Genomic DNA, 8811 nt, shown 5'->3' with positions numbered 1-8811 from the left:
TTTACAAGGCCAGTCTTTTTGCAGCGTGTCAGCCATTGGTTCATTAGCACTCTCCCTAAGGCGTCACCTATTTCTTTTGTTTTCATTTTGTCCTTAATGGCATCACAGGATTGTATTGCCTTCTCTTCCCCTGATGTCATCCTGCAGTGCTGAAAACAGTTGTGGTTGCTGCCAATTGGTCTCAAATTGAGGCGGTATTCTGACAGCTATTCTTGGATTCGATGGCTATTCTAAAAATTAGGAAGGCTATATTTCATGAGCTGTTAGGAAACATCTAATGTTTCCTCATATTACTGGTATTGAGAGAGTAAGGTTGTTTGGTTACTAAGGATCAGGAAAATAAAAGAAACATGATTCCAAACTGTAGTTTAGTTTGCACTCCCTAGTTTAATGCAACAAAAATTAATGCTGAAAGGTTCACAATTTTCTCTTCTCCAGAATTCTGTGATATTAAGAAAAATTTTGCTTCATTCCCTTTCTCTTTCAGAAACGATTTTTTAATGGAGAAGAGAGATATTGTCATGTTACTACATACAATGACAGAATTGCAAGAGAATAGAAAAGAAGAGAATACTTGCATGAGGGCTGGAGATGGAGGGAAAGCTGGCATAACTGTGATAGGATTGTCTGAAATCTCTGAGGTATAGAAGAAATGGGTAGGAGAGCCAAAAGGATTGATGAGGATTATGTATTTGGAGTCTTCTCATTTTTTTAAAAAAAAGTAAGTATTTTGAGTCTTTGTTAAAATTTCTTTCAGTTGTTAACTATATATCTTCAAACCATGCCACTACTTTGGATTAGGACGATGTAGACACCAAACTCAGGAAGATTACGTTTTTTGAAGATTATTTTATCAGGCATAATTCTAGTCCTTAAAACAGGCACATGGCCGTGCAAGTCATCTCTCTACCAGAGCTGAGAGATTATTTATTGATACTGTAATTGTCAAATTGTTGGAACAATTGCGGGAAGGTGAGAGGAATGTTGGTAGAAAAGGATATTATACTCAAATTGATGGGCATTTGCGTAATTCAAGAAAGTTCTGAAGACCACACTGATATTAGTTATTAAATGTTTAAATAACCAAACCAATGATAATTCATTAAACTGAGAGTCTATGGAATTTCCTCCTCCCAAGATTCCCTCCCATCCGTATCCACCTTCTTAAGATTTCGCTTTCCTTCCTTCTCTTCTCTTCTCTTTTCTTTTTCCCTTCCTTCCTTCCTTCTTTCTTCTTTCTTTCTTCTTTCCTTCCTTCCTTCCTTCCTTCCTTCCTTCCTTCTTTCCTTCCTTCCTTCCTTCCTTCCTTCCTTCTTTCCTTCCTTCTTTCTTTTCTTTCTTCCTTCTTTCCTTCCTTCCTTCCTTCCTTCCTTCCTTCTTTCCTTCCTTCCTTCCTTCCTTCCTTCCTTCTTTCCTTCCTTCCTTCCTTCCTTCCTTCCTTCTTTCCTTCCTTCTTTCTTTTCTTTCTCTATTTCCTTTTCTTTCCTTTCTCTCTCTTTCTTTCCATTGGGGAGAGGGGAAATAGGATAGAGGTATTCATGGCTTCTTTCTAACACCTCTGATATCTGATACCTCAGGAGATTTGCTGACATAGGAATTGTGATGAAGACACTTTGAAATTCGTTATATAGGTGTTCAAAATCCTGAGACATTTGGTGAAATTACAATTTCAGAAGTCAGATGAAATGATTATGCATTATGAAACTGTAATACTGTACAAATGGTATGGTTCAGAAATAGGCTTTTTCAGAGTCAGAGAGTAGCCACTATTCTCAGAAGAGTCTGTCAGGTCCAAAACTAAAGTACAGTACAAACTAAAAAGCAGAAGACTAGAGGCCAACTGTAGTGGTACAGTGGTAATGCAACCCTCTGCAATGCTGAGGCCATATGAGAAGATCACAGATTCACATCCCAATGTCTTTCTCTCTTTTGCTTCTTTTTCATAAAATAGATAAAAAAATTTAAATGGTCGCTAAGACTGGGGTTTCTTAGAAGCCTGACTCACACTCTGAGCGTATGGTAGGTTGGACCATTACTTGAAACCAGATACCACGACTATTAGTAACTATCAATGAGCAAGGGAAGATTGGTCTGTCTTTGTTCAGGATTAAAATAGCTAGGGCATGCCACCTGCAAAAAGACAATGGTATGCAGTGTGGCTTTCCTTCCTTCCTTCTTTCTTCTTTCTTTCTTCTTTCCTTCCTTCCTTCCTTCCTTCCTTCCTTCCTTCTTTCCTTCCTTCCTTCCTTCCTTCCTTCCTTCTTTCCTTCCTTCTTTCTTTTCTTTCTCTATTTCCTTTTCTTTCCTTTCTCTCTCTTTCTTTCCATTGGGGAGAGGGGAAATAGGATAGAGGTATTCATGGCTTCTTTCTAACACCTCTGATATCTGATACCTCAGGAGATTTGCTGACATAGGAATTGTGATGAAGACACTTTGAAATTCGTTATATAGGTGTTCAAAATCCTGAGACATTTGGTGAAATTACAATTTCAGAAGTCAGATGAAATGATTATGCATTATGAAACTGTAATACTGTACAAATGGTATGGTTCAGAAATAGGCTTTTTCAGAGTCAGAGAGTAGCCACTATTCTCAGAAGAGTCTGTCAGGTCCAAAACTAAAGTACAGTACAAACTAAAAAGCAGAAGACTAGAGGCCAACTGTAGTGGTACAGTGGTAATGCAACCCTCTGCAATGCTGAGGCCATATGAGAAGATCACAGATTCACATCCCAATGTCTTTCTCTCTTTTGCTTCTTTTTCATAAAATAGATAAAAAAATTTAAATGGTCGCTAAGACTGGGGTTTCTTAGAAGCCTGACTCACACTCTGAGCGTATGGTAGGTTGGACCATTACTTGAAACCAGATACCACGACTATTAGTAACTATCAATGAGCAAGGGAAGATTGGTCTGTCTTTGTTCAGGATTAAAATAGCTAGGGCATGCCACCTGCAAAAAGACAATGGTATGCAGTGTGGCTATACCCCCTGGGGGAGTGGATGATTTCTTGCTTTCTGTCTCTCTGATGAATGCACACGCCTTATAGCAAAAATCTCTGTTTAAATACATACATACATACATACCTTAACTATCTTCACTCTCTTACCATCATCTATTTCTTGTCCCTGCTCAAAAGTACGTACTCAACTTCATATGTGGATAATTTGTAGAATTTAGGAAAAACCAGTGAGCGTTTTCTGCTGAGCCTGCAAATTCCTTCTCTAGATAAACTTAATTGGGCTAAGGCAAAAAAGAAAATGTATTGACTGTCAAGGAGGAGGATGAAATTCAAGCTCGAGGTGCTAGGGCAAATGTGAGAAATTAAAGTCACCCAAATATTCCCCCATTTCTTAAAGATTGACACACACCTGAACTGAGATCCCACTGGGTAAGTGTAAGGAGGTTTACTAGTCTTAGCTATAGAGCTCTTCTTAGTTAGTCTTTTGGGATATAGACCCTTCAGTAGTCTGTCAGTGAGGCAAAATCAAAATTATTGTGACTTGGGACCAACAGTTGGTGTAATGGCTATGTTGCTGGACTCCCATGTAGTCGACCACAGTTCGAGTCCCAGACCTGGTGGCTTAAACTCATGCCGGGTGCGTGTACGTGTGTGCCAAAGATCCCAAGAGCAGAATGGAGGACAAGGGATTGTGTCATGGCCATCCCCTCTTGGGTGTGATTTCTTGCTTTCTGTCTCTCTGTCTTTTTGGTGAGCACACGCGTCCTATAGCAAATACCTCTCAAAAAAAAATATATTGCAACTTGTCATAAATATTGACTATCTAGTAGCTAAATACTCTCATGTAATTCCTATCACCCTCTCACCTCCAATGAAGACAAAGTCCTAGAGAGGAGTGTTAAATGCTAGAGGGAGCCTTATGTTTGTTTTCTGGGAATTCATCAATCCCTCAGCTGGGCAAAAGTATGGCTTAACAAAAAAGGGCGCGGCCACAGGTTTCACCTCTCTTCTTCTCATTAATAGTAATCCCATGATTTCCAAACTGTTTTTACTCTATCCTTTCCTCTCCTAAATAGCAAGGATTCTTTCTTGGTGCAATTGATAATTAAGGGATTTTTTGGGAGAGGGATAGAGGTAGAAGCCACATTGGTGGAATTGTGGAGAAAGCTGTAGTTGGATTGTTGAGGGTTGAAGAATGTGGAAAGGCTAGAAACAGATTTCAAAGCAGTATGGTTTAGGATTTTGTAATCTCATTTATAATTTGGGTAAAGTACATTTTAATACTTTTGGGTAATTTAAAATTTTAGTTTGATTCAGCCATTCAGAAATATGTTTCTAATGAGTAGCTGGGCATAATGAGAGAGCAAAAGGTTAACCAAGTACTGGTTCTTAAATAACCCAACTCGTAGGTGCTTGGTGTATTGTGGCTTGCTGAGAAAGAGAGGGGACATGAGAAATCACCCCCTAGGAGGGATGAGCACACCACAGTTTCTTCTCTGTTCTCCTCTCAGCACTCTGGGCATGTACACACACAAGCCTGGATGTTTTTCAAGCCACCCTGTCTGGGACTGGAACTATGGAGTCAGCCATGTGAGATCCAGTGCCTTAACCACCGTGTCATCTGCCATCCCCCATTTATGTATGTCTTGATTTAAGATAATATAAAACATAAAGTATTAACAAACCTCGTAAACCAGGAATAAGTATTTATATTATGAAAATGGTTCATAAAAGAGGTCTTTGACAGCACTAAAACTGTTAAGATATACATTGTTGTTGGCATAGTAAATTAAAGTTCATTTGTATAAAATTGATCTTTAAAAAAATTTTAAGACCTTATGATTGTGTTCACAGATTTGTTTATCATGCTATGTAGGCTTTGAAAAAACAGTCTAATATCTAGCAACTGTATAACAGTAAAGTAAATGACATTACTTTTACTGGAAGAACAGTTATAAAGTTTTTAATGGAATATTTGAAAAAATCTTATAAATTATACATTTTAAAATGACTAAGATTGTAAATTTTGTTGTGTATCTTATCACAGAAAACACAATCCTATAAAATGTGAAAGCAAATTTATTAGCATATGATATTAGATAAAAGGCAGAATAAATCATTGTTAGAATTATGGAACATATGTGTGCAGATGGAAAAAGACAAAGATGATATTTGTAAAAATTAAAAAATATTATTTCCAGTAGTGAGATCATAGATCATTTTCCTCTATTTAATGTTCAATATTGTGAAACATTATTTTCTCAAAACAAGCTTTAATATTTTGAAAATATAGCCAAATGGATTAAGTACAAAAGGCCAGAGACCCACTTTGAATTTTTGTACTCATTAGCTCTCTCATGTAATTAGATGTGTAAAGGTACTATATAATTTACTTTTCTTTTTGTATGCATGTTTCATGCAAAATGTTCCTGCACAGATTTATAGATACAAAGAAGAAAAAAAGCTAGATATATTAGAACATGTGTGGGTGAAAGACAGAGATAGTTATTCAATATCCCCTTTGAAAAACAAGACAAAAATAATCAGAAAAAGATGTTGCTGACGAAACTGGTGAAAACATAGGGGCTATTTTTATTTTCTGAAGTACAGGAATGCTTCATCCTTCTAGCACTGCTCAGTGCTGAGGAGTTCTTAATAAGACTTAAACTTATCTTTATGTACTCTAACTGAAAAATCAAAGAAACACTAGCAAATATTTCAATGGCCATCTGAAATGTATTTCACATTTTCCTGACTTCTTAAATGGTTTCCATGGAATTTAAGAAGACCTTTCCTGTTTGACTTACTATTTATTAATTAATTGATTTGCCATTGAATGTGTGTACTTGCTAAAGACAGACAGAGTGATAGAGAAAAAGTGAGAAAGCATCCATGAGAGGAAGTGGCCACATTGTGCCTCCATTCTCCTCCAGGGATTTCAGGAACATGCACATATGTCCACCATCACTTTATTTTTTATTTTGGAGAGATTTTTGCAGTAGGTGTTCACTTGCCAGAGAGACAAAGAGAGAGAAAAAGTGAGAAGTCACCCCTCGAGTGGGATGGCCATGTCATAATCCCTTCTCCTCTATTCTCCTCTTGGGATTTTGGGCACACATGCATATGCACTCAGCTTGAGTTTCAAGTAGCTGGGTCTGAAACTTGAACTGCAGTTATCTATGTGGGAGTCCAGCACTTTAACCACTACACCACCTGCTGCCTACCATTATTTTCAAGCCACCTCTCTGAGACTTGAACTGCACAGTAATCTTAACCTCCACACCACCTGGTGGTCCATGTTTGACTTAGATTTATGGCCCTACACTGCTGATCCAATATCATTCTGTGTCTTTATCATTCCTTTATATCTTCCCTTGCAGTCAACTGTTGTTTTAAAAAAATGACTTGAGTCTGCCTCAGTAGACCACCTCCTACTTTCATTGGATTTCCTATGTCCAGTTTTCTCAGACTAGGTATAGTCTATAGCAAGCTTTCTTGAGCTTTGTACATTATGTGGTTTATAATGTGCATCACTTGGCTCCTCTAGGGAGTAAATGGCTTGAGTTTTTTGGAAAGGTCTTTTGTCAGTGTGGAGGCCATGTACTTAATTCTGAATATACAAGCATATTGTAGGAGGGGCAAGCTTCCAGAAATCTGGCTCTCTGATAAGTATGGAGTCACAGAACTATTGGAATATAGAAGCAGTAGCAAACAGGGAGAAATGATGATAAGTAAGCAAATTAAATTTTGTTAATGTATATTTTTGTTCTTCAGATTATGAGGTTTGATGAAAGACTCATGAGTAAATTAGAATGGAAGAAATAACCCCAAAAAGTAGGCAAGATTTGTAAGTCTTCCAAATGGGCAGAAAGTACTATACAGACTAACAAAATGCAGAAGAGAAAGGAAGTTTTTTTGTTTTTATCTCTTTAATACTACACATGTGAAAATCTGTGCATAGAAATAGAATGTAGGTTTTTCTGGATATATAGCAATCAATACTAAAGGAAAGAATTCAGAGACTTTATAGGTTCCAAATAATGGAAAGAAAAGGCCATAATATTATACTGCCTTTAAATAAAACTGACACATCTAATAGTGGTATTCTGAAGTCAATATCAGACACATGACAGAAGCATGTCTGAACCTACACAGTGTACCAACCTCATACACTCTGTTCAAGACAAAAGTGTCACAATTCTAAGACTGTAAGTAGGAAGTCGAAAAATTCAAAAAGTCATACCTATGCACTTTATTTTTAAAAAGAAGTATTTATTTATTTTATTTGTTATTATTTCTTAATTTGGCCAGAGAAAGACACACACACACACACAGAGAGAGAGAGAGAGAGAGAGAGAGAGAAAAGGAAAGTGAGAAAGCAAACCGCCAGGCCCTAGACTCAAACCACAGTTGGCCATGTGGGAGTCCAGCACCCTTAACCACCACACCACCTGCAGGCCTGCCTATGCACTTTAATAAAGAGAACATTTATGTAAGAGTTCAGAAGTATGGGCTCTATTTCCAGAATTACCTTTCTATAATGTAGTACAAGTCCTTTTCCCTCCAAGATTTTTTTTTTTTTTTTTTTTTGAATCTGAGTTGCAAAAGTAAGGCAGTGGAATAGCACTTCTCTGCCAACTTTCAAATATTAAAAGTCTTTAAGCGTCAGTTCTGGGGCCTCTTTTTTTTTTTTCACATTTTAAGTCGTATTTCTAGGCAAATTTACTTATTCCCATTTTTGCAACCTTTTGAAAAAATATTGAGATACAATATCACAAGGAAAATTACTTATGTAGTTTTATACATGTAGTTTTATAGATTAAATAAGTTTAAGGTATATACCTAGAAAAATAATCAATAACTATTGGCAGTAAAAAAATATGATCTGTGGTCATAAACTACTGAGATTTTTAGGACCATTTGTTTTTGCAACAAACCTGACAAATACACATGTCCTAAAAATCTTGGTTTAAAGAACTTGGTAGATTTTTATAGTTATCTGAACATTTATTTTCTTCCTGTTTTTAATAACAAATATTCTATAACTTTTCCGGGATTCATTTTCTGTTTTCATTGAATATTTTATGAAAATGTATTTTTAAAAAGCATATGTGGGTATTAGATTTTATTACATAATTTTCATCTATTATTCTGCCATGCTGTTAATTTAGTAAATTATATTGTCTTTTTTAAAAATGCTGAGTCAATCTTGTATTTAAGCTTATCTTGGCTACGTTGAGTTATTCCTTTTTTAATATTTCTGAATTCAGATTATTAATATTTTAAGAATTTTATATTATAAATTTGTGATGCAAGACTAGCTGCATCTCTATGCAACTTTGAACCACCTGATGTTGGGGACCCCGGCAGAAGGAACAGCTCCTGTCTGAGACATTACACTGTGTGTCAGAAGAGTGGTGGAGGAAACTTCTGATGCCTTTAAAACATCTACTTAGGTATTTTTTGTTTTGTTTTAGTTTTTTGCCATAGGGCATGTGTGCTCACTGGAAAGGAAAGAGATAGAGAGAGAGACCGTGAGAGGGAAAGTGAAAAATCACCCCGAGGGAGATGGTCATGCTGCAATCCCTTCTATATTTTGGGCATGCAGACAGATGCATCCAGCATGAACTTCAGGCCTCCAGTTTGGGGACTCAGATAGTAGCTGGCCGTGTGGGAGTCTAGCACCTTTACCACTATGTCACCTGATGGCTCTTGCTTAGGTATCTTTAAAGGTTAAATTCACCAACATGCCATTAGCCAAAGCAAGACTATATAGGAAAAGCAAGACTATATTTTCAAGGAATAAAACTTGTGACAGAATAAATATTTCAAATGTAATTTTTAGAAGCAA

The sequence above is a fragment of the Tupaia chinensis genome, unplaced genomic scaffold (assembly GCF_000334495.1).
Source record: "Tupaia chinensis unplaced genomic scaffold, TupChi_1.0 Scaffold000549_1, whole genome shotgun sequence".
NCBI classification, from domain to species: Eukaryota; Metazoa; Chordata; class Mammalia; order Scandentia; family Tupaiidae; genus Tupaia; species Tupaia belangeri.
Note: the sequence above shows the minus strand (reverse complement) of the source record.